The following is a 26,071-nucleotide window of genomic DNA, read 5'->3' as shown; positions in this document are numbered from 1 at the left end:
TGTTGAGCTTTCCAGCAGTCAGTACTTGCACTATCTCCAAAAGGAAATAGCATCAAAGGTAGAAAGATCATTTGCTATGAGCAAATGTCTGATCTGTACCATTTCTTACCCAGTACTAAGTGAACACTGAAAGAGCGATGCCATGGAAAGGCAGAAAGCAGAACGTACTGTCCATGAGTAACTATGTGAACACAAAATTCTCCAGCTGTCTTGTTGCTAAGACTGATTCTTTGGTTGCTAAGAGAAATGTGGCTCCTTTCAAAGTGATTCATATGTGGTTAGATAAGGAAGTTTTGTGGATAAGAGTCATCAAGGTATTTTCAAATGAATCTCTGCAGTCGGGGATGAAAGGACAAGAGGGGAAGAGATTTTAATGGCCCTTGGTAGTGCATGGGAGAAATCCCTCAACCTGACAATCAAGTGATTCTAATCTAGAGGTTATTCTGTTGTACAGATTTCTGAGGTTTTGCTGACACTGAATAACTTCTTATTTTACTGCCTTATTGGGGCCTACACTGCTAATGCAAAGAAACACCTAGGGGTGATATTTCAGCTTTTACTACCTGTGCTACATTTGGAGGTCAGTTGTTGTAAGAATTCAAATAAATAATAAGGAAAACCAGATTCAGACAATTCACTCTTGAAGGCTACCAGCATTCTAAACGCGAGGATTTCTCCTTGTGGCAGAAAGGAAAGTGAAAAAAGAAAGCGGGAAAGGAAAGTGAAAAAATGTTCTCTTTGAAGCTGTGGCTCTGTGTATTACTAGATGAGGACGGCTGGCATTTTCACAGTAAAAAGATCCCTCAACACGACATTTATGTTCCCTGGAGGAATGAAAAGACAATTCCCATTCATACTGTCCCAACAGAAGGATACGATAAAGGAAACCTGCGTTCTTTGGCAAAGGACTCTGTTGGAGAGGTTGCTGAGAAGGAGGCAAAGCCTGCAGAGCTGACTCCATTGCCCAGCGGTTACAGGTGTTTAGATTGTAGGTTATAGGTATAGAAGGGTTATAGGTGGGTTAGACGGCAGCCAGGACATGGCTGGGAACACTCTGTGCCTTACGGAGTCCCAGGCTGCAGGGAGCCACTAGTGCACTGCTCCCACAGAAGCAGCTTCCAGCAGTCTCAGATGGCTGTAAATCACAGCCAGAGCTGCTTTGGCCACACTTCCCAATGGTCTTTTGAAAGAGCCTATGAAAGACAAGATTTTTCAAATCAACTTTTAAAATTCCTCCCAAAGGTTTTCATGAAAAGAAACTATGTGGCCCATGTGCGTGAAGTTGGGATACACAGGCTGCTCACACAGTCACATGCTTCTAAATTCTAGGATGCTGTGGAAATCAGTATAAAACCAAAATTTTGGAGGTACAGTTTCAGAGGGAGATTAATGAATTGAAGGTGACAGACTTATAAACTGACATGCCCTGTAGCAAGCACTTATTCATTGCAGAGTTGCTTTACCAGGTGATCTGTGATGCTTTTGAACAAAAAAGACATCTGGTCTACTTGACCTTAAAGTAATTTCATTCTTTCTAGATAAGAGAACACACTGAATGTAAATAAGAGTAGCAGAGAACTCAAGTTTAAACTCCACGCTCCTCCAGACCCTTTGTGTAGCTTTAATTCACGCTATACCAACCTTCCTTGGGATAGTGTCATACCATAAGCATTTCATCATACCATTTCATAAGCAGAGACTTGTTCTGGCACAGAGCAGTCAGCATTCTGGCTTGAGCCCAGAGAAGCCATTACTTTCTTTAATTTCATTTCCCATCTTTCTGTTACAGCTATTGTTATAGCGTTCTGTCTACCTTTCTTGTGCTGGTAGATGTACTTTTCTCTTTCCCAGACAGGTTTCCATTACTGTTATTTGCACTTGCTTTTCAAGTACTTAGTAGCCATTTTTTAGCCCATCATCTTCATCTCTGGTTTTAGTTCCCTGTAATCCCTCTTTTCCAGATCTTCCTCACTAACTTATTTCAATTCTCTTTATCACTTTATCATCATATTGCAGGCAAGTACTATCAACATCAAGTTCTCACCTCTTTGTGTCTGTGTCTTTCACTTATCCTCTAAGTTATTCAACCAGAATACTCTAGACAGGACTGCTTCCATTGGCTCCTGAGTCTATTCCTTCCAGCTAATGTTTATTGAGTTTCTTTGACTCAGTCATCCCTCATTTGTTGTATTTGCACATCATGTCGTCTTTTGGTGCCAGTCGTACTATCGCACTGCAGTGTCCACTGCAAAATGTACAACAAAGCCCCTTTATGTCTTTCTGTTTCAATAAGCTGGTAAGATAATGTACAGAGTGTCAACTAGGATAGCTTTTATTGTATGTTGTGGAGCCATTAAGTAGTAGTTATTCTATGGTTAGAAATCCATATGTAGCCAGTGGGTGCTTGTTTTGTAGGAACGCTTGGGCTATTTTCATTGCATGTTTTAAAATGTGTTTTGTTTTACTCAGCTAGGTCTCTGTACCAAGAGCTTTCTTACCTACTGGTTTTGTCAAGCTGTCCTATCTGAAATGCTTTCATGCTATGGAGGGAATCTTTCCAGATATAAATATAGAAACAAAGAGAAATTGTTTGACCTTGTCAAAAGTCTCAATGTGGTGAAGAGAAAGAGGATGGAGAGGAACGGCCACTACCACCAACAAAAAGAGACTATCCTGACACACAGACTGAAATTTCCAGGTGGGAACTCATCTCATCATGGTTCTCCCAGGGGAACCAAAGGGTGAGAGGTTGAGGAGGGAAAAGGGCAAAGGGAGGAGACAAAGTCAGTGGAAAGCTGTTGGAGAGTTACTTGTAAATTCGAGCAGTCTCAGATCCTTGCATCTTACTGAGCAAGCCAAGGAGGGGAAGGTAAGCTGGTGTTTCTAGCAGTCGTGTACTGAAAAATATGATGGTATCCGCAGGATCTTGACTTTACATTAAAACACCACCCTCTTGGAGGTGATTTATCTATTGCAGAGAGTGTTCTAGATGCCCTGGGCGTGGTGAAGTGGTAGGGAAAAAATGTTTTCAAAATGCAAATAGTTACATTTGCAGCTGCATAGTTAACATCACTATTGATCTGTTTTTCTGAGAACTTGTAATCTTCCCTTGGGCTGCCTTTTATCTGAGCACTCATCTCTTCCTTCTCATAACCCTCTGGCCACTCTCATCCTCCCTTTCCTGACTCTTTTATCAAAAGGCCCAAAGAGGAGTTGCCATTTATTCTGTTCTGTCAGTGTGGCTGCAGGGCATGTAAACAAATTCAATTTGGTTGAAGACAAAGGAGGAATTTATAGTACATAACAGTGGTGTTTTGTGTGTTTTGGTTTTTTGTTTGTTTTTTTCAATTACATAAATCAATTAAATCACATTACAAACCCTCTTCTTAGAAACATCATTTTTCAACTCAGAGCTATTAAAATGTTTGTTTTCGTACGAAGCATGTGCCTCATGCATGGCTACAAAGCGACATACGGTGTAGGTACAACATAGCAAAATAATCCGTAAACACAGGTTCTATATGATGTGAATGTTTTGTTAACACCTCTGATGTCTCTTTGGGATGTTCAGACAACTATTTGATAGGCTTAGTAAGAGCATTTCTACTTAGGAAGGGGCGCGCGAGGCAACGCGGAGCAGCGCCAGCGGGAGGACAGCGCTGGGAGCACACCCTGCATGTGGCAGCTCGCTGACCGGCAACAGCCAAACCATCCCGGTGGAATCTCTAGACCTAGCAGCTCTCCCGCTAGCACTGCAATAATTTAGCACCATTTCAGGAGTAGCAAAGTGTTTACTAAACTAGTGAGTGCTAGCATATATTATATGCATTTAAAATGCAGTGCTTGTATAATGTTTCCTTTCTGAATGGCAAGATGACCACAGACAATCCTGCCCCAGCACACCTTCTTTAATAACTCCTTGTTCATGCCTGGAAATGGAGAAAAAACAATCGTTAGACTCCCTGAGAAGATTTCTGAGTCACCAGTCACAAGAGCATAGTTTGAGAACCCTGTAGCAGCTAATTTAACATTAAGATTTGGCATTTTGAATCTCAATGCTTCCAGCGTTAAGGCTGTGTCAGGGCATAGATTAAATATAATCCCGCTATAAAACTGGGCTGCAATTTCTGTCTGGTGAGTGTGGAGCAGGAGGCAGACCATGGTAAAGGAAATAGAACTCACCTGCCTATACCCTTCCAACTGAAGAGGAAAATTATGTTGACATCTTTCAAAGTCTACATATTTTCCTCCTCTTTGCAACAATAATTCTCTTGCAATGACAGTTTAACAGGAGTAAACAGTAGTGTCCCAAAGGCTGCCTGTGCCTACAGACAAAGAGTATCTCTTACCTGAAAGGGGGAAAGTCCCTGTTTAAATGAACTGCAGGATATTTGAGAACCGAGGAAAACACTGTCAATATTGGTATCAGACTGGAAATAGTAAACAGTTCTATTTCAAACCATTTCACATCTGCGCATTGGCTAAATGCATTTATCTTATGCCAGCCCTAGGTATTTACCAGCTATAAAACCACAACCTCAATAGTAGTGTCTGTTATATCCTCACTAAAAATTCAATAGCTGTAAACTTCATAAAAGCGTTATGGGATCTGCTTTTGAAACTGCTGAGAATTTTTCCAATGCCAAGGATTTCAGGATGTTGTCTGAATGAAAAACAAAATAGAAATTAAGGTTATAAAAATATTAAGAAGTCAGCAGTGCACTGGAGAAGTGCAGAATGGGGCTGCCTCTGGGGATCCTGTGCAAATCCAACATGTGTCTAACAGGGAACAGGAACCATTGGACACATAAACAAGAGGTTCCTAATCCTCAGTAAAGAAGGAAAGAGATTCCTGCATGTCCTGGTTTTGTTTTTAGGATCTTTGCTTTAGCATGTGTGAAATCATAAAATCAAAGCACCACTGAAAATAATTAGCACAGAAGCTACAACTAATACATCCATATTAACTTGTCTGTTACAGTTCAGAAACCCAAGAAACACTAACTTTTTTAAAAAATGTAATTTTGGTACTAATTAAGACTCTCTGCAACCTTCTGCAACCATCTAAATCATTTATGCCCTATGAAAAGAGCAGAAAAGAACTTAAAAATTCTTGTCCACAGAATGTCTTTTATCACAGCATCTCTGAAAACCCTGAGGACGACAACAGTTGCCGACCTGAAAAATAAATTCTGGATTCTCATTTTGTACGAGAATTATCTACAGGGTAAGATCGATAATTGACCAAGACAAGCACTCTGCTGCTGACTAGTGTCAGTCTCTGATCCTTCGGTGTAGAATCGCCAAAACACTAGAGTGGAAATAATGCAATATGCTCTGTGTTGTAGTAGTGTATAGTGCACTGTTGGTCATTCACATGGTGTCAGAAGGCAGTCTCCAAAATGAAAGCAACTTTTCCTTCTTTTAATAAAACTGCATTCATACATTCTGATATACAAGAAAGCAAACAATCAAAATGAAGGTGAAATGGAAGTAGTAAAGTAACACTGATATACGATGTTTTTTCCTAGCTCTAATTGTCAGTCTGCTTGCTCATTAAAGTATAAGCATTGATATCTTTTGCAGTGTTTCTATTTTGCCCTTCAGAACTCTACCCGCTTTCACCTTCCATATAATTAATCTTCTTTAAGTTTTCTAAATTTTAACTTACATACAGATACACTCATGATCATCCTACATATCTAAGCGTGTGAATGCACGTGCATACATATAGCATGCATTCAATTGATCTTGCATGCAATACTGGTCACATAAAGCAGGAAATTTCTTGGCTTTTATTTCTCTGACAAAGTACCTTTCCTTTATTCAGAGAAGGTTTTTTTAAAATCATAAAAATTAAAGACTGAAAATAATGCAGGGGGTGATTTTTTTTTTCCTTATTCTTTTGGATGAAAACAGAAATGTCATCCTGAAATTTATTAATTTCCTCCACAGGGAAATCTTTGCCAAAATGCACGAAGGAAGGAAAACAATCTGACATACGTGCTACTCGTGCCAAAGTCCTCAGACCAGTTACTGCAGACAAGACTGAAGTGTTGAGAGAACTACTCCCCAAAGGCTGAGCCTCAGCCACCGCCGTGCTGCCCCACTTCAGCTTCTCCAGGTAAATATTGTTGGTTTTATCTGCTGGTTGGTAAAGTAGATGTGTAGCTCTAAGATGACACTAAAAGGCATCAGTGCAGCCCTTAATCATAAGAGCCTCTGCAGACATTCTGCTTCCACAAGTACCTGGTGTGAAATACAGCATTCACAAAAAAGGGTGAATTTAGCGTGCAGAACACGGGGAATGTGTTCAGAAGAGAACTTGGACTGGCACATTTGCAAACACCAACCTAAATGTTGGTTTTTATACTTTATAACAAACATGCACATCAAGAGTGCAGAAAGTGTTAAGAACGACTGTAGCAAGTTTCAGTTACAGGGAAATTGATACTGTAATGTGAACATGACATCAGTTTGACAAATGTTCATTAGATTGTTACTTACATTGTAGTATATTTTAAAGATTCTCACAGAGAAAGAGGTTTGCTCTGTCACAGAGGGTGGCTGTTGAATGTGTGAGGGACAGCTCGTTTCCTACACAGATGGTCGTGTGGCTGGACAGCGTGGGAGGGAAAGAGGCTACAAGTTGTTGAAAGTAATTCAGCGGGACGAGGGCAGCTGTGTGAGAGCAGAGAGCTCCCGAGGAGTCGTGGGGTGAATCCCAGCACTTTGGTGTCTGAAAACACCTGGCTTTTGGAGAGATACTCTTCAGGGCACTGTGGCAATGTTTTACACTAATAAAACTGACTTACATGCCTTTAATGTCAGAGAAATGCACAATTGCAAGTTTTCAGAACTTCTGTTGAGATAATAGATTTTTTTAAAAAATATTTTCCTCTTTTGGGCAGAAAGCCAAAAAAGATAAAGCAACATGAATGCAGTTCAAGAAATATTTTTGTTAAATATCTTAGCTTTCTATATCTGGAAGTTACAATGGTGCGGGGTCTAGTTGGAGGCCAGTATCTAGTGCAGTGCCTCAGGGGTCAGTACTGGGGCCAATATTATTCAATATATTAATCAATGATTTGGACGAGAGAATAGAGTGTACTGTCAGCAAGTTTGCTGATGACACTAAGCTGGGAGGGGTGGCTGACACGCCAGAAGGCTGTGCTGCCATCCAGAGACCTGGGCAGGCTGGAGAGTTGGGTGGGGAATAACTTATTGAAATTTAACAAGGAAAAGTGTAGAGTCCTGCATCTGGGCAGGAACAACCCCAGGTTCCAGTATAGGTTGGGAAATTACATATTAGAGAGCAGTGTAGGGGAAAGGGACCTGGGGGTCCTGGTGGACAACAGGATGACCATGAGCCAGCACTGTGCCCTTGTGGCCAGGAAGGCCAATGGTACCTGGGGTGGATTACAAGGTGGGTGGTTAGTAGATCGACAGAGGTCCTCCTTCCCCTCTACTCCGCCCTGGTGAGACCACACCTGGAATATTGTGTCCAGTTCTGGGCCCCTCAGTTCCAGAAGGACAGGGAACTGCTGGAGAGGGTCCAGCGTAGGGCAACCAAGATGATTAAGGGAGTGGAGCATCTCCCTTATGAAGAAAGGCTGAGGGAGCTGGGTCTCTTTAGTTTGGAGAAGAGGAGACTAAGGGGGGACCTTATTAATGTTTATAAATATATAAAGGGTGAGTGCCATGAGGATGGAGCCAGGCTCTTCTCGGTGGCAAACAATGATAGGACAACAGGTAATGGGATCAAGCTGGAACACAAGAGGTTCCACTTAAATTTGAGAAAAAACTTCTTCTCAGTGAGGGTGGCAGAGCCTGGAACAGGCTGCCCAGGGAGGTTGTGGAGTCTCCTCCTCTGGAGACATTCAAAACCCTCCTGGACATGTTCCTGTGCGACCTCACTTAGGTGTTCCTGCTCCAGCAGGGGGATTGGACTAGATGATCTTTTGAGGTCCCTTCCAATCCCAGACATACTGTGATACTGTGTGATAATAGCGCTTTCCAGCTTTTTTTTTTGACTATAATTTATTTCCAGCAGTGAAAAATTCCTAAATCTTAATTGAACGCAAAGCTGCCAAGGTTTGGGGCTGCCTTCAGGATGATTTGTGGTTTTGAAGTGCCTGCCCAGTAAATGTTGTTCTTGGGTTGAGAGCCCTGTTCCTCCAGTGAGCTGTAAATCGCAGAGGCTGGCTGAAAGGCGTCTATCACAAACAGGCACGTTTTAACAGTATACGCCTTTTCTGCCTAGAGACGCTTTCCTGCACGAGGCTCTCTAAGGGAATGAATGATGGTGTTCTTGCAAAAAAGGCTTTTTTCATCATTTATTTGAAAAACAACTAGTGCAGTTGGACCACAACAACAGTGAAATGAACCTGTTACTTAACCTGGCCTAAAATATTAGGTCTAGCTTCTGTAAGCATGCCAGATTAAGCATAGGCACTTGAACAGTGCAGCTAATGTGCTTATCCTTAAGAACACTTTATCCAGAGTATTCAAAACTGTTAAACAGAAACAGAGAATCATATTTGCAACAATTCCAACAGATACCGGAAACTATTTCATCAGCTGATAGAAATTACCTCGGTTTTAATACGCTTTTAAAAGTAACATTGTTATAAGTAAGTTTGAAAACTACATTAACTGAAAGATTTGATGAAGTGTTTATCAGTTTAATCAGTTCATTTGTTAGGTAAAGTTAGCGTAATGTGCTTTGCGTGTTTCATTGATTCCATTACCAAGTTAGTAAGAAAGTGCTTCAGATGGCTAAATGTAGGTTTCTAATGTCATTTTAGTATCTTGAGGTATCACTTGGGACTATCAGGTATGGCTTAAGACCTACAGGACACTTGGACATTTCTAGGGAGCAGCCGGATACCCTTGAAAGCTGAAAATGGTCCTGGAGACTTATGTCTGGAGGCTGAATTGCTTCCTAAGTCACGGCTGGTTGTTATTTCAATTATTCTTGCACATGACATTGACAGAGCAAAAACTTTTTAAAAAGAGGAGTAGTAAATCACAAAAACCAGCAGCCACATTTATGCATTTTCTATTAATTTACCACTAATGTAGTCAAAGACCAAACAGCCTTTTGTACATTTTTTCACTCCTCTGTTGAAAAATGCTTCACAAAAGAGGATAATGATCACTTACAACTGGCTAAAGCTACTTTGTACTTCATAAATGACCACCAGTTGGAAGATGGATGTATGTAATATCTTTATTGTTTATGTCTTATAGATACAAAATTAGCCACAGGACTGGCATGGCATAGGTGTACAGTTCTCTAAGTTACTTAGACCAGACAGCAGTATTCCAAATTTTTACAGAACTGCTCTGGTTCCCGAAGTCTCCATAGTAAAGCTCCCTGAATGTCCCCAGCTCTTCTTCCAAAGCTTCCCAGAATTACCTTTTGTGTCCTCAAATTTTCAGTCTTTTATTTATAAACTACCATGTCTTATTCCTGTTAATCAGACATGACAAGGTAATAAAAGGGACAATAATAGTGCCTGCTGAAATTGTAGCTATATCTCTTGGTTCCAACATGAAGCAGAATTATCATGTGTATAGAATACAAGGAAATTTGAAATCAGATTTTAACATTTTTTTCTAAGTATATATTAAAAATATATATAATTCTTTAGAGGCCCCAATTTGATACTTCTTCAGCTGGCAAGAACATCAACGACAAAATCAAAAATATTTGCAATCAATACATTTCTTCCTTTTGTTTGTTTGTTATTGTGAAAGTTAAACAAAACCTGCCTACCTGTATCCTCAAGTGGGACAGACCTACTTTCAACTCACTGCTTCCATGAATATTTAATCACTCTTACAAAGTGGAAAACCTTCAAACAGGAAGACTGCAGGAGGGAAGCGGGTATCCCAGGAGTAAGCAGTCATCTGTTGCTCAGACCACTTTACTAGGACATCTGAAGCTGGTACTTTTTGTTTTAAAAGCTTTGATTTCTGAAAAATCCCGACCCTGTTTAATTGCATCTCCTTGGGCGTAATTCCCAAAGAATCTATGTATTTTTATCTCAGGTGATTCTGGCAGTTGTTCACGCTTCACATATCTTTTGTTGTAGACTTTACTAAATGATCCTCACTTTATTTTTGGGTTAAAGTTTGAAAGTTTGAGGGGGTCTGGTTTTGTTTTGTTTTCCCCATTCCTTTGTCCTTAATAGTGAAGAATGAGGAAAGAATACTTAAATTCTCCTTATTGTTTTTTTGAACATGTCATGGTTTAGCTCCAGCCAGCAACAAAGCACGAGGCAGCTGCTTGCTCACTGTGCCTGGTGGGATGGGGGAGAGAATTGGAAGAGAATAAAAGTGGGAAAACTCATGGGTTGGGATAAAGACAGTTTCATAAGTAAAGCAAAAGCTGCACACACAAACAAAGTAAAGCAAAGAATTCATTCACTGCTTCCCATAATAATGCAGCCTTGAAAGATGGGCCCTTTACAAAGAACTACATTCCTTCATCTTTCTTCATGGTACCTGTAACTTTCTTCCCATGGAGACTCTGAAGGAGTTGTGGTCCGTGTATCCATCAGAAAGTACAGGATAAATGAGGGTGCTGTGCAAATGAACCGCCCAAGAGAAGCAGAGTGTGTTCCAGGGCTCTCGGCGCTCCTCCAAGCAGCTCTCACCAGCTGCTGCATTTAATCCTTGTTTTTCTAAACTTGGCTTCAGTGGCACCTGCTGACTCAGCAGCTGAGCCAGTGGCTGTGAGCTACAAAGACAGAGGTATGTAATAAAACCGTAAAGGAATAGATGCAAGGTACTTGACATTTTTAGGGTTTGGTTTCTTCTTTTTTAAATTTTTGTCTGTTGAAAAACTAGAGGAGTCCTTTGCTTCAGCTGAGTGGTTTATCAGCTGTAACTCATCATCTGGATCCACACTCTCGAATGTTTCCCATGATTTGACCTCATAGGAAGAATAAACAGTTGATATTAAGTGAAACCCCCAGTTACTTGAAGGATGTGAGAAGATAAAAGGGTGGCATCCTGGTAGAAAGTGAATTTCCATGCTAAATGATAAAGCCAAAGGAGGTCAGGCTGATAACATCTGCTGGAAGGTGCGTTCATGATTTTTTCCCCACAGTCTCACAGTCACTGGTACAGAGCAACAGTATGCCAGATAGTTATAAATATCAGATCCCAGTCATCTGTACTTGATGCTATTTTAAACTCTTCCATGTGAGAAAAATGGTTAAAAATAAAAATACAGCCTTTTTCTTCTTCTCTAAATGTTCTCTTCAGTTCTTCATGCTCAAAGAGAATCACAGACCCATCTATAAATATCTAACCCAGATCTACAATTGCTTGTTACAAAGAGGGTGTTTGGTAGAAAATTGAATGAAATACAAAATGTCTTTTATTATATTTTTATTATAGACCAGATGTGGCCTCTCAATTTACCCTCTATCATTTGGAGATGTACATTCACCAAGAACATTGCATGTGTGCATATAAATATTTTGATGTTGTCATGTTATAATAAAGGGTAATTGATTAGAAAAATCCCTATGGGATTTTCCACTTAAGAGTATGTTTCTGTTTCAGCACTATTGTCTTCAAACTAAACATGTATGGATGTGTCTATTTTGATTGATCCCAAACAGAAAGCACCAGTAATCAGGCAAGGATTTGGCTTCTGGTCAATGAACAGTCCTGGCAAGTTGAGCAAAACGTGTGCAGTTAAGGGTTCCAGTAAGCTGCATATTAGATGTTCCATCTCAACAGGCAAGTGCTACTGTCTTCAAACTGAAACCTGTTCTGATATGGGAAAAAAAAGCACAACCTGCCTGACACGGAAGAGGGAGCAGGAATCCAGTCAGATTGTCATGGTTCTCTCTAATTACTGTTTCCTGCTTCCAGGCAAAAAAAGGTAACGGAAACTATTCACTTTCCAGATGTATTTGTGTGTTTGCAGTCCACCCATATACAAAGAACAACATTTAGAGTACTGAGCTCAATAACTATGTTTTTATATGTCATTTGCCTTTTGCATTTAATCACCTGTATGTGCTATTTTGAGACATGTATTTCTCTTTAAATTCCTGTGGGAGCTTAGCTACACGAAGTGCAATCAATGCATGGTGAAAGGCCCTAATTGAGACTTTCTGGGTGCAGGACAGGGTGAGATTGAAGAAAACTTAGACGTATCTGCTGATTTATTTCTCAGGTGAGTTGAGTTTTAACTCTGCCATTAATCAACAGCAAGCTCCTGTACTGTGGTGTTGAAATAACACCACTTAAACTTCTCAGAGAAAGACCTGTTCCATTACTCACGCCCTGCATGCTTGCAACTCTTTCACTGACAAAATTTGATCTACAGTTAGGGGCCTCCCTCAAAACTGCAAGAAAGAAAGTGGCTTGTTGTATCAATTGAAAATACCTAAAAGTGATGGAATGCAAACGATGATCTTCCTACACAGGATGATGGTAGTTGATGCCATTATTTCTGCCAAAGTTGGTTAATGTGTGGAAGATGCTTCTTCTCGCATATAAAGTACTATATTGAAGATACATGTAAAGTGACAGTTTCTATAGTAACTACTTGTTCTTTATGGAATAGCAGATTAAACTTGTACACCTCATTATTGTTCTTTTATCTTATTATCTAGGCTACTCAGTTACCACAGTTACAGTTTTTTATTCTATTCCCTTGCCAACATAACTATATCAGAGATTTATGCAATTGCAATTAAAAAGTACATTTGATAAACAAAACAGTATTAGAATTTTAAAACTGAGCACTATCGGATCATATAAATGCACCGAAAGCCATGTGTGTATATATTGAAAGCTAAAATTCCAAGATAAAACTGTAGAGATTATATATTTTAATCAAAGCAGGGCAAATTTATGATTTCAATATTATAATTTTGCTGGGAGAACAATGCAAGTTATGTACATCACATTTCTTTTTTAAATGCTAGGAGTTTACCAGAACAACTGTTCCAGTCTAGATGTGCTGGCAAACTCTTCTAGGGTGAACAAGACCTAAGATTCATTACTTATAGGAAAATTCCCATCACACCATATACTGATTCATGGCTTTTATTTCTGTACAGGAAAAAATATGTTGCTACATTGTGGTTTTAGACTAAAACATTTCATTATTATAATTCATCTGTACTATAGTTCTGCTAATAATATCAGTACTGGAACTGATATTATTTACAGGAATGAGATGCCTTCTGCACTGTGTTATGTTGGTCTTATTGTGGGAAAGAGTGCATTCCGTTTGTGTCTGAAAGTCTCTATTGCTGTCTCAAGCAAAAGTGTATCATTAACAAATTATGTTTACAAAATTAGCAGTGCAGGGAGAAATCACAGCTATCCGATCAGGGCTTCATATTCAGCAACGCAACTAGTATGGTAGTATGAGCAAAAGGAAAAAGACACTAGAAAAAGAAGTAAAATATAAATAGGGTAAATCCATTAATGAGATAAAAAGAAAATTATACGCATTACTTTTAAAAAGCTGCAGCAAATTACCCAGACACAAATGCAACAGACAGGAAAGGAGAGAGGCAGAAAGGGAAAAGCAGAGGAAAATACATGCACAGTAGTGACAGCAATTGAATGGTAATGGAAAAAGTAGAATGGAAACAGTAAATTCCATGTAACTAAAGAAACTGTTTTCTCTCCCTTTACCCTTGATTGCATCATTCTAACATGTGTGTGACTTGTCTCTCAGCTTGATCGGTCCCCTAAAATATGCATTGCGAAATTAATCATAAAAATCATAATCCTGACAGAGCCATGAACTGCACTGCTGCAGAGAACATGGAACCGCTCAGTCGGTCCACGAAGATAAATGCATTTGTGCAGAGAGGCAAAGCCCATAGCGCAGGGAAGCGGAACACGTATGAACACGCGTGTTATGTAACGCGGGAGTGCAGCACCGCTAACGAGACGAGGAAAAAAGCCCCAAACCCACCCGGCAACGCTCAGCTCCGTATGCGCCGCGGAGCCGCCGGGAGCCGGGCCGGGGGGGCTGCGGGGCCCGGCCGCCCCCGGGCAGGAGCCGCCCCACGGGCAGGAGCCGGCCCCGGAGCCGCCCGCCCGCCCGCCGCCGCCGCCCCGCCCGCGGTGCCCCCGCCGTTGGCTTGGAAACGGGCTGGCAGCCTCCGCCTCCTCCTCCGGAGCCAGCCCCGCTCCCCCTGCCCGGCTCCCGGCCGCACCGCGGAGCACCTCCCTGGCTCCCGCGGGGCCGCCGGACAAGGGTTTCCGTCACCACCTCGACAAAAAGCTGCCTTTTACAAATTTTATTTCCTAGGGAGAAAATGAGCAAGGGTAGGGTTTTTCTCCTGCCGAGGCTGTGGGGCTAGTGTCCGCAGTCGCCGTGTGCCTGCTCGCTGCAAATCATAGATGCTGATGTGAAGAAGGGCCAAAGCGGAGAGGAGAAGCGTCAGTGGATGCGAGCGGTTGCACCGATGGACTGAGGAGGTGGAGGCTGCCTGCCTGGTGCTGAAGGGGTGAGTGAAACATCCTGCATTTCTTTCTCTCTTAAATCAGTTCAGCCTGTGCTTCCAAAATAAAAATTGACTCTTAAGCAAGAAATAACAGATGTCATTTTGGAACAACAAGATATTATTTTGGTGGTTGAAAGAAAAGATGACTGTCACTGTGAGGTAGAAATATTTTGCTGTGTGTAGAGAAAAAATAGTAAGGGGAGACAGGCTGCTGATACAGTGAAAATGACCTTCTCAGGGGATACTGGCCTTCTATCAGCTGCTGCTTCAGCTTGGTCCCTTTTTTACAAAATTAAGTCTTCTTCTTTTCCTTGCCTGGATTGTAACCCATTAATACCCAATACCAGCCTCATTAAGGTCCATTTCGTTCTCTTAACGATTCAGAAAGATAATCCATTAGATTCCGCCTGTTGGGTGAAGAACCTCTACGCTACGTAGCACCTCCTCCCAGGGAAATGCAGACTGCCTAACGTTCCATCAGAAAAGGCTCTTAGCTGCTGAATTTCAGTAAAAAATCCTCCCTCAACAGTCACATCTGCTCACTCGAAGGATGGGTAGCTCTGTGGAGCTGGGATGCTCTGCCTCTTCGTGTGTGCTCATGCATGTGAAGGAACGGGGAGGTTTTGTTGTATCAATCTGCACCTGTGGACGGCTCCTATCTGCAGTTGTGAACCACAAGTTTTTTGGTATCTTTGCATTTGGATCTCGGGTGAGTGATTCATATGCAAAACCCCCAGCCCATCGATGTTAGCTGAGAGAGCTACAGACAAATGTATGTCAATTTAATTTCTGCTGATAGTACTGATCTGGTTTTGGCTGTTTCACTGTAGAAGCTGTTTAATGTGTGTTCTTGCGGTATTTATTCTGGAGGCTATTGACTGAGGCTATCTCAACATTTTCCTGTGCAACATTTGAGAGAAATTCACTAGTTTTCCCTTCAGCTTTTCTTTATATCCATTTACTCATATTCTTGGACGCACAATTTGATTTTTATTTGGCTCCATATTTCGCGCCATTGTGGGTCACACCCTTTTGGTGGCTGTCAAAATTTCATCTACAAAGGTTACAACAGCAGATCAGGTAGAAAAACACAGTGCTGTGAACATCTACTTGTGGATCATGAAGGAGTAAAGATGAGTATGTATTTTGTACTTCCTTAGAGGAGATTGTGACTTTATGGATATAGACATTTGAAGTCTGAGCTGATGGCTCAGGTGCTGTTATAGGCAGAAATAGTGGGTTTTCTTCAACAGGGCACTTATTTGCTAGCTGAAGAGATACAGCTCTGCAGGACAGAGAGCTTTTTGCCATTAACTTGGCTGTCTCCATCAAATCTTTTGGTTGGAAGCTATCATGCAAAAAGCACTGATCCCTGCCCTTGGATAGAGGACGTTATTGCAGGATAGTGCTATATATGTAGAAGAATGAAGTTCCAGTCTTCAAGAAGCCAGTGACAGGTGCAATTGAAAGAAAACATCTTGGTTATATGGCACATTTAGTAGAAAATCTCTTTATATCACCCGTTACCCAAGCACTGACTTGCATTTTCAAAGAAGAATCGCACTTCTGTGTGCATATGCAGGCTTATCAGGAATGAAAAGCAGATTAATTCTGCATAAGGCCCTGGAGATTTTATTCTGCCGATAGACCTTAGAGACCTGAATAAACTGCATGCTACGTGTAGAATGCTACACCTCCCTCTGAGGATGATGTACCTGTCACTTCATTGACCACTGGTGAACAGAGTTAAATGATTCTTCTGGAGGTATTACCTGGAATTTAGTGAGCTTTCCATACAGCTCAGTGGTTCAGCTACAGGCCTTGGCTTTGAATTTAACTATGCTAATCTAAAACTAACCAGCCAGGTAGTCCTGAAGGACTGAAGTGAAAGTCTGCTGGGTGTCTCAGTTCAGATTACACGTTGATGGAATGAGGTACGTTAACATTAAGAAACCTAGAGAGAAGTTGGCCCTTCTTAAGGAATCTACCTGCTGAGCAGTGGGGAAGGGGATAAGTAGAGGGATAACAATCCTTAAATGATGAAGTCAGCTCTTCCTCTCCAGCTTAAGCAGATAAGGATTTTGACAGCAGACAGTGTCTTGGTTGGTGCGCAGTGATGAGGTAATAAAAGGGAATGGTCTTTTTCTCTCTCCCCTCCACTAATTAAAGAAAAATACTCCCAATTCCTTTGGGAGAAATCACAGTAATTACACTTATTTCAGAAGAGATTCTCCAGACCTGTGTAACTGAAAACGAGAGTTGAACCTGACTGTTTCTGGTTAAAGTTTTGGGCCTGCTTTCACAGGACTCATGGGAAGTTTTGCCACTAATTTCAGTGGGCGAGAGCCCAGGCTCAATACAAGCATGTGTAGTTTCACTGATCGGGTTCTTCCTTGCCCTCTAGGAACAACAATGTTGACCAGTTTTACAGCTGATTTCAGCGAGGTCACGGTCATAGTCTCAATGACAAATTCAGTAACTCTCTACTTGCATCATAAACTCTAATTTGTAAATTATCAATGATTTTAATAATATTCTTTTTACTGTTAAAATCGTGGTGGTGTTCCTACAGATGCTGCGAAGGTTGACGTTGCCCACCTTTGGCAGTAACAGCTTACTACACAAGCAATTAACTATTTTATTTTATCTAAGAGAACTTCTAAACTAAAGCCCTTCACAATCAAGATATTGTCATACTTAAATGAAATGCTATTATTTATACTTGGTGATAAAAATTGTCCCGTTTTTATTACAAAAGGTTTTGTTTCTTGTGATCCTCAAAATATCCAGAATAAATCCACATCCATTAATAGTTAAAACAGATTCTCTTCAGTCTACTTGATGGGAGAATTTGACTTACACTTTGTATGTTATATTCAAAGTTCACATTTTTATTAAACTTTTCAGAATCCAAGAGTGGTGACTGAGAGGTCCAAATTTCAACTACAATATTGACAAAAGAATAATCACAAAAGGGAAAAACTAGACTGATGCAAAACAACTAATATTGATTCTCCATGTCCCTGGCAATTTAAGGTATGTGAATTACACAACATGACAGAACATTTCTGTTAGCTAGACTTCAAACATTTGCTACTATTAAATACATTTATAATCACAGCTAACAAAACATATGGCAAAATTTCAGAAGGCAACAGTTTCCATGTGTTTTTTTTTCTGTAGCTGCACCTGTGGTGCAGCAGGAACTCAGCTCCCCCCAGAATGACATTTTATTTAGAACTGGACATCCAACGTATCATTAGAGAACATGGTTTTACCCACCAAATCCTATTTTTCCTCTGCCCTTGTTTTCTCTTTAAGCCCCTAATACCAGAGGGCTGTTTCTCCTCTGGATTGCTAAGTCATCACATCAAAAGGACAAGTGTGATAACATTTCCAGACAGTTCTATGTTACAGAAAAAGCCTGTGAAATTAGCAGTGAACAAGTTGGCCAATAGAAAAAGATAAAGAGGCAAATTTGTAAGACTGAATTCAAATTCTAAGTATGCATTTTGCCCACGTACACAAATGATAATGACCAGGAAGAGAATAATTGTTAACAACTTATTAACCTGATATTTTTATAGTAGATTTATTAAATAGTAATTCCCTGGACTTGAAAGTTGGGAGGAATAATTCTCATCGCTTTTAGATACTTATAACATGGACATGTGCAGATGGAGTAGTTGTTAAGGCTTCCCTTACAGTTGATGGAGAGAAAAAGAGATTCCTACAATGCAATTAATCAGACCAGCTTTTGAGCACTATCCTGGGCTGAGCTGAACCGACCTCTGGGTTCCCGTTTCCCTGCACTGCCTGCGATGGGAGCGCTGGCTGACACGCTCAGGGCTAGCCAGCTACATGCACATGATAAATCTGGACTCTTACTGTCTATATGGTAATATTTAACTAATCTTAACTAGTTAATTATGAAGATATTTTCATGCTTCACCATAAATATTTGTAAGTAATAATACAGTTGCTTCTCCCTACTTACTGACCCTGTTTTCTTTGATAATAACTAGGCTAGCACACTGGTTTCTTCCTCTGAATTTATCTGAACGATGCTATTGTATTGTGGAGGAAAGACTTCACTAAAACAGCACAAGTAATCCAAATCTCTTATCTGGTTTTTCCTAATAATCTTGGCAGTATTCTAGCATACAATTCCAGTGTGTTCCTACCCTTATTTTGTGTGTCTGCTTTCTATATTTTCAAACCTTATCAAGACAATGTGGGATAACTATCTTTATTTTCACAAACCACACAAATGCAAATACAATTAGACAGCATATCAAGTGTTGATGCACAAATACATTTGACACCATTGTGTTGTGAAAGGAAAAATCATGATTCAACTGAAATGTTACCAATTCTAATGAAAGCGTCATGGCATGGTAACAAAACCACAGCTGGATGTTTAGCTCTGAGGGGAATTGCTGTTTAGATGGGGTATGCACCTGTTATTATATTTCTCCCTTTAAAGGAGAAATATATGTGTGATTCAAAAGGATACTTTTTATCTAAGGGACAATCCTTTTGAAAATAATACAATCTGAGTTATTAGGTTGGGGGTTTTGTAAATAAAAAGTTTCTTCTCTGGATATTTACCGGCACAAGTCATATAATCCAAGTATTTGGGATGTATTAACAGAATATTATTTCATTTGGATAGATAATATCCATTTATACATATATATGAATTAGAGTGGGTTTTTTTTCAGTTGGGATATCTTATGAGGAAAGGAAGTCTGGGATATTAGCTGGTGACCTTCTCTAGTGTTTATGCTATGGAAGAGGATTCAAACCAATACTACATAAATATTTTTTTCTATATCATTTAAAGCACTAAAATCCACCAGTAAATTAATGCATATGATGCTAATCAAATCCATTCTAAACTAAAATATACCTGAATAGACACTGTTGCACTGGAGCACTTTTCTGTACTGCCATCAAGTAAACAGCGTCCCACCAAATACCTTTGTTGCAAGTGGTCCTGGCAGGAAGATTTCCTCTCAAGAGCCTTTCTGTGCCTGGCCTTCTAAATTTGGCAGAGTCAGGGTGCTATAAGAGAAGCCATTTTGTAGCAGGCAGATATTTGTGTATTCTTACAATTGCTAAGAATCTATTGAGCTTTCATTTCGTATTGCTCAGTAATGGTAGAATTGCACCTTAATCAGTCATTCCAGAGACATGTTTTTAACCTCTTCTTCAATCCATTTATGTCCACAAACATAAACTTACCTTAATTTGTGAATCGTTGACATTTATGTTGGTATTTCAATTTCCAAGGCTAGCCTGCTTCAAATTCGAACAATTGTTTTATTATCAGATTGTTTCTGTTCCCTGACTAGATGTGCATAAGTCCTCTGATTATGTTTCCTGCTGTGAATGTTCCCAAAAGCAAATCTGAACTTTGCCTCGTGACTGCGATTACACAGGTGTGTCAAGTTTGCTTTTTGCAAGTGCAAAAAGAAATGGAATACTGAAGACTTCATGTAATTTTTTTAAGTTACAGGAATAAACTATTGCCAACTAATTTCCACAATGTATTAATTGAAGGGATTAGCAATTGTTTTTTTAAATGTAGCAAGATTTTAGGCTGATATGCACATCAGTGCATACTATTATATCAGCACGATGTTATTTGATTTCACAGGTCAAGGAAATACATAGTGGTCTAAACAAATTAAAGTGTCAGGTACCAACATCCACAAGAGGTAAGCATCTGTGACTTCTAACACCGTAACTTACAAATCTCCATTTTGCCCAAGACGACTGATTGTACCCTGGAGTAACGGTGCAATTCTATGTAACAGAAGTTAAAACACTGGTAAAGTAATAACCTACCACATAGACAAAGAACTACATTATTGGTTCTGCTATGGTTCCATTCTCTGCCAGTGCAAGCGGGTTGTAAACTAAAATTAAATGTTTGCAGAGGATATTAACCAGGGCTGTGACGAGGGAAGCCTCTCTCCTCCTTGTGTTGTTGGCCTAGCAACTCTGCCCTTTTTCCCCGCTTCTGCCATCAAGGAAACCAAGAACAGCCACGGATATTGTGGCCTCTTGGGATCACACCTGGCAACTATTCTAATCCATGCTGCGATCTGGGCAGCTCCAACCTGGCTCTACAATGAAGGCTGGATCACAAAAAAACCCCGTTTCTCCCTATTCAGATCTTAAAAGTCAGATCCCCTACTCAGATCAAGACTGAGAGTGTCTGAGCTTCTCTGTTTGTTTGACTAATTAATGTTGCTTTGCTAGTTGTGTCATCTGGTACTGGAAAGCAATGAACACCACGTAGAAAATAGTACGATTTCATAGTGTGGAAATCATGCAGGCATGATAATTTCTGTAAGAATTGATCCAAAAGAAAGGGGTGATGCCTATTATAGCAAAAGTATGCTTTAAAGGGGAAGATGGGCACACAGTCTGTGGACCTAATTGACAAATGATGGGAGAACTCAGTGAGCAGGACAAGCACCTTCCTTCTTACCTCTCTGAGTAGTTCTACTAATAATATTATCTTACTTTGAGAGAATTTCAGCCAAGTGAAATTCAAGTGAGTACAAAGACAGTAAGGTACTTTGTGCATATCCTATCAGAAAAGGCAAGAATTCTTGTTCTTTTCCAGTAATGAGAAAGCACAGGTCATTGTCTGTGAAAACCACCAGTGTTCCCATTCCATACCCAGCCTGTGAATCTGAACTAAAGAGTTTTTATTAGGCTAAAGATCCTTCCCTACATTATTCTTAATGGGATCACCCAAATGGGCTGGCTGGAGACAAGTGATAAGCTTGGCTGTTGGTATGAAGAAAGGCTAAATTTGATTAAAATCCTAAAAGAATGGAGAAACTCCTGCTGATAGTACAACCTGTTATTCCTCACTGAAAATAAGTTGGTAGTGAAAGAACTGAGACACTTCCCTTCTTGCTGTAAGATTGTTATTGAATAACATTGTCTGTTGATCACAACTAATTAAAATGACATTAATAGTGTACCACCTTATATGGGCAGCAAAATATTACAGAATAACACTAGGCAAATATCTTAATTATTTCAGAAAGTATGTTTTACAATAAAATTTGATCTTGCTTTGTCTACATTTGCATTTAGTTTCTACATGTCAGAGTAAATTATATAGAGAATGTGCACAGTCCCCAGCAATTAACCTGGTTTCATATACTTTATGGTGAAACGGGAAAATATTAGTAGAGAGAATTTGGAATGAATTGTTGTCTTGACAAAATACAGTATTTAGGTATCTTTGTACAGTATCTTGTTCTTGTTGTTGCATTTTTCCAAATATAGGTAGTCTGTGCTTAATCAAAGCTTATCTATATTACCGTAATTTGGATTTTGGATACTTTTTATTTTCACGATTTATCTGTCAAGAATTTTTCATAGAACTAATCAAAAGTTTACATAAACAAGTCGATTCAAGAAATTAATAAAGTGCTTGGAAACATTTTTTTAAAGGGGGCCAGATGGAATGCTGTCAATCTATGCAGCACTGTTACTATTCAGCTGTGAGATATGATGTGCAAATGGAATTTTTATTAGACATGTTGATTATTATCTGGCTGTACCTACATTGTGAAGATTTATATTTGATGGAGTTACATGAAGACCATATCAATCCCATTGTGTACTTGGTGTCTGCATGTGTTTTGTCAGACTCATCAATTATAGATTCCATATTTTCTAAGATGTACTTTAAAAGGGCATCTGTTTTTCAGAGTTATCTAGTTATAAAATCCATATGAAATACTATTTTTCACTACAAATAATTTCTTCGGCTCATGTTAGGGTTGGCCAGAGGGAAGTGGAGATCAACAGAATATAAACAGCAGAGGTCAAGATTAAAATATTGCAGAAAATAATGCAGGTGTGCAAAATTTCTAGGATTTGGGTCTTTCTTTTAACTTTCACAAAAGCCTGGAGTGATGTCACCCTTACGGATGAGCTCCCTCCTGCAACCAACAAAAAAGATGGGAAGGGTCAGTTAAAATTATGTTTGTACAGGGCACCCATTTACACTGCTGAATGGCAGACCTAAGGATCTTCAATAGAAACCAAAATTGCACCTCATTCTTAAGAACTGGGAAAAATAAGCTCTCAGAATAGTCAAGGAGGCGCAATCTACTGGCTTGTTCTGCTATTGCTGTGCCATTCCTGTGTCTTTAAAAGAACAAAACTCCTTAAAACTTTTACTGGATGTTTCCCTAATGGATGGAGTCTTCATTGGGCACAGATGACACAGTTTGCTTTATTCCTCCTCAAGTGTTTAGTGCAAAATACACCTTGGGAGGAGGAGACTAGTAGTAAGCATGTCAGTGGCATTGTACGTTAATGGTATTGCTGCCAGCTGGAAGAAACTGAAACAAAATTTGAATTGCTTTAAGGTGGGTTGGGCTGAAAGCTTAGTCAGCTGTGAGCTCTTTAACTATTGCTTTCATCTGTGCTTTTGGGAGGGATGGGAAGACATCTCATCAGGGATTTTCCTAGAGCTGAGAGGTAAGACATTTTATATCCCTTTTTGTCTGGAATGTCTGTAGTTTTTTTGGGTTGATATTAGATAGTGAGTTATTTTCTTAATGCTAAGATACATCCTGTGGGGATTTTTTTGATCCTTGCAGCAATAAAGATGCAAAAGCTGTTTAAAAGTCATAGATGGCATTAGGAGGTAGTACCCTTGTCACCTTTTCTCAGTTACGATACTGACTCCAGTACCTCAATTTAAAAGTCTTGAGGTATGCTGTCAATGAACCAAAACATAACAAAATCTACACTTTTAAGCACAATTATCCTGGAAGAAGAAATGGTGTGATAACAGTAGTATTGCGAGATCACTGAAAATGCAGAATCTCTCACCTCACCCCTACTACCTGAGTAATCTGAGCAGTCTCAGAGGTGTCCTCAAACTTTTCACGATAAACCATTGTTCTGCTATGCCCTGTGGATATTTGCCCTCACTGGGTAAATCTGCTTTGGGAGTTCAGGGTGAATTTGGAAGCTGGTATCTGTCCAGCTCTAACAGCTTTTGTGCTGTTTCGACCTAATATGCCTTGCTGAGAAATTGGTGCATGACCTTTCCGCTGAGGTGTGGATGCATTCTGAGTAATCTCCAGCCGCATATATTATTTCTTATTCCAGATCTGTGCCTGTTTCTCATAATTGTTTTTACAACAGTATCGACAGTAGATTTTTAGTGAGCAAAAAGGAATAAAATGATAAGTTGTCAGGTTTTTTTTCTGCACATCTCATGTGTGTGAAATGCAGAATGCTAACTAGAATAGTCAGGAATCCGGGGCTTTTTATCAGTGGTAAAATTTCAGCTTTACATGCCATCTTAATAGTAGGATACAGTGTTACCATAAGTAAATTTTTCTGGTAATACTAGAAATAAGAAATGAATAGCTAAGGATCCATTGCTGAATAATGAATAAACTAAAGGCTCGATTAGCACCTTTCAGCTTTAAGATAATTTTAGTGCCACCGCTATTTGAGTCAAGAAGAGATGTCACTGAGTGTAGAAAGAACAAAAGAGCAACCATTTCAAATGCTGCTGTTAAAGCTGTACTGTGTGGTTATAGTCACACATTTGTCTGGTTTGTGAAAACTCACTTAAGCTCTTAGGTCTATTTGATGCAGAAAACCCTGCAAAATTAATTTTTATTACTATTAACAGTAGCAGTAGATCATGTATGTAGTATCATAAATCAAGCTATCTGTTCTCAATATTTGATTCAAGAGCCTGCTTCAAATAGAACAGGGAAACTTTTCAGACCTCAACACATGAGAAGCTGTACAATAAGAGAGACATTATTTGCAGATAAAATTTAAGGTCTAAAAGAACTTGTAAAAATGTTGTCACAGGTTTTAGTAAAAATACAGAAATTGTGGTTGCATGGCTAAGGAGTTTGCAGGACTACAGGGGAAAAAATGTAAGGGAGAAAAAATCTGAATGCTTAAAATATCTTATATACAACAAAAATTTGAATAGGAGTAGCAATTACACTGCCCTCTTGCTCTCCACATGCACACGAGTACTAGCAGCGTTCATAGAATGGGTTGGGTTGGAGGGGACCTTTAAAGGCCATCTAGTCCAACCCCTCCACAGTGAGCAGGGACACTTTTGACTAGATCAGGGTGTTAATAGAAAACCAAAATAATCATTACAGAATCACAGAATGGCAGGGATTGGAAGGGACCTGAAAGCTCATCCAGTGCAATCCCCCTGCTGGAGCAGGAACACCCGGATGAGGTTACACAGGAAGGTGTCCAGGCGGGTTGGAATGTCTGCAGAGTAGGAGACTCCACAACCCCCCTGGGCAGCCTGGGCCAGTGTCTGTCACCCTCACTGAGAAGAAGTTTCTTCTCAAATTTAAGTGGAACTTTTTGTGTTCCAGTTTGAACCCATTACCCCTTGTCCTATCATTGGTTGTCACCGAGAAGAGCCTGGCTCCATCCTCCTGACACTCACCCTTTATATATATCTGTAAGCATTAATGAGGTCACCCCTCAGTCTCCTCGTCTCCAAGCTCAAGAGCCCCAGCTCCCTCAGCCTTTCCTCACACGGGAGCTGCTCCACTCCCTTCAGCATCATTGTTGCCCTGCGCTGGACCCTCTCCAGCAGTTCCCTGTCCTGCTGGAACTGAGGGGCCCGGAACTGGACACAATATTCCAGATGTGGCCTCACCAGGGCAGAGTAGAGGGGCAGGAGAACCTCTCTGACCTACTGACCACCCCCTTCTAATCCACCCCAGGATACCATTGGCCTTCCTGGCCACAAGGGCCCAGTGCTGGCTCATGGTCATCCTGCTGTCCCCAGGACCCCCAGGTCCCTTTCGTACATTAGTACGTATTACAAAACTTGGAGCTACACCTGTTAACACTAGTAGTACAGTTACCAGCTCACAGCTGAAAAAATATCCAATCACTTTCTTTCTTGATGTTGTGGTTTATCTCTTGTAACAGAAATAAATCCATCTATCATTTATATGTTTCAGATTGGGGCAAAATAACTATTTACCAACATGCGCGAGGCTGAAAAATAACAACTTCGCACAGCCAAATCTAAGTGATGGCACTCCTGTGTTATTGTAAATACTCAGATTAAAAATCCATGCAAGCTTCCTCAAAAAATGGACTTAAATTTCCCAGCTGATTTTGTTACCTATGCACTTTAAAAAATAATGAATATTAACTAATATGCAATACTGTTTGGGTCTTGTTATAGACAAAAAGATATTCTTAGAAGGCTATGAAAGCAATCTGTGATACTGACAAATCATCAGGACTACATTGTCATAGTATGACTCAAAATCTGTGCGGTCAAATTTGGCTTCTCTTCTTATAAGGTTGGCTAGAGCTATGAACAAACATACACACACGATGAATACCACCAGAAGCCAGGCTTGGAACATGGGTATGTAGGGAAGAAATTAATCTTAAAACACAATTATACTGATCATGCTTTGGTACCTAGTAATACAGTAGTGATGAGATCATATAAAAATGGGGAGCTGAAAGTCAGACCATTCAATTTCATGTCTATTCTT

General features: G+C 40.0%; 2 protein-coding genes across 4 annotated transcripts in view; one reads left to right on the top strand and one right to left on the bottom strand.

Annotated features, from left to right (window-relative positions):
• Positions 1-26,071, bottom strand: part of RSPH14 (radial spoke head 14 homolog) — a 70,535-nt gene that overhangs the window by 3,553 nt on the left and 40,911 nt on the right. The gene's annotated exons all lie outside the window — the stretch shown is intronic.
• The window catches only part of GNAZ (G protein subunit alpha z), a 43,584-nt gene continuing 31,569 nt past the window's right edge, over positions 14,057-26,071 (top strand). The window contains exons 1-3 of one of the 3 annotated variants that reach the window (XM_021289554.2): positions 14,057-14,504; positions 17,409-17,537; positions 20,164-20,224. The gene's annotated coding sequence lies outside the window, so the exon portion shown is untranslated. The remainder of the gene's footprint in view (positions 14,505-17,408; positions 17,538-20,163; positions 20,225-26,071) is intronic. The other 2 variants (XM_021289553.2, XM_005503896.4) reach the window with 2 other exon arrangements.

The sequence above is a fragment of the Columba livia genome, chromosome 17, assembly GCF_036013475.1.
Source record: "Columba livia isolate bColLiv1 breed racing homer chromosome 17, bColLiv1.pat.W.v2, whole genome shotgun sequence".
Lineage (NCBI taxonomy): Eukaryota > Metazoa > Chordata > Aves > Columbiformes > Columbidae > Columba > Columba livia.
The sequence above is the reverse complement of the archived record's forward strand: the minus strand, read 5'-3'. Positions and strand labels throughout refer to the sequence as shown.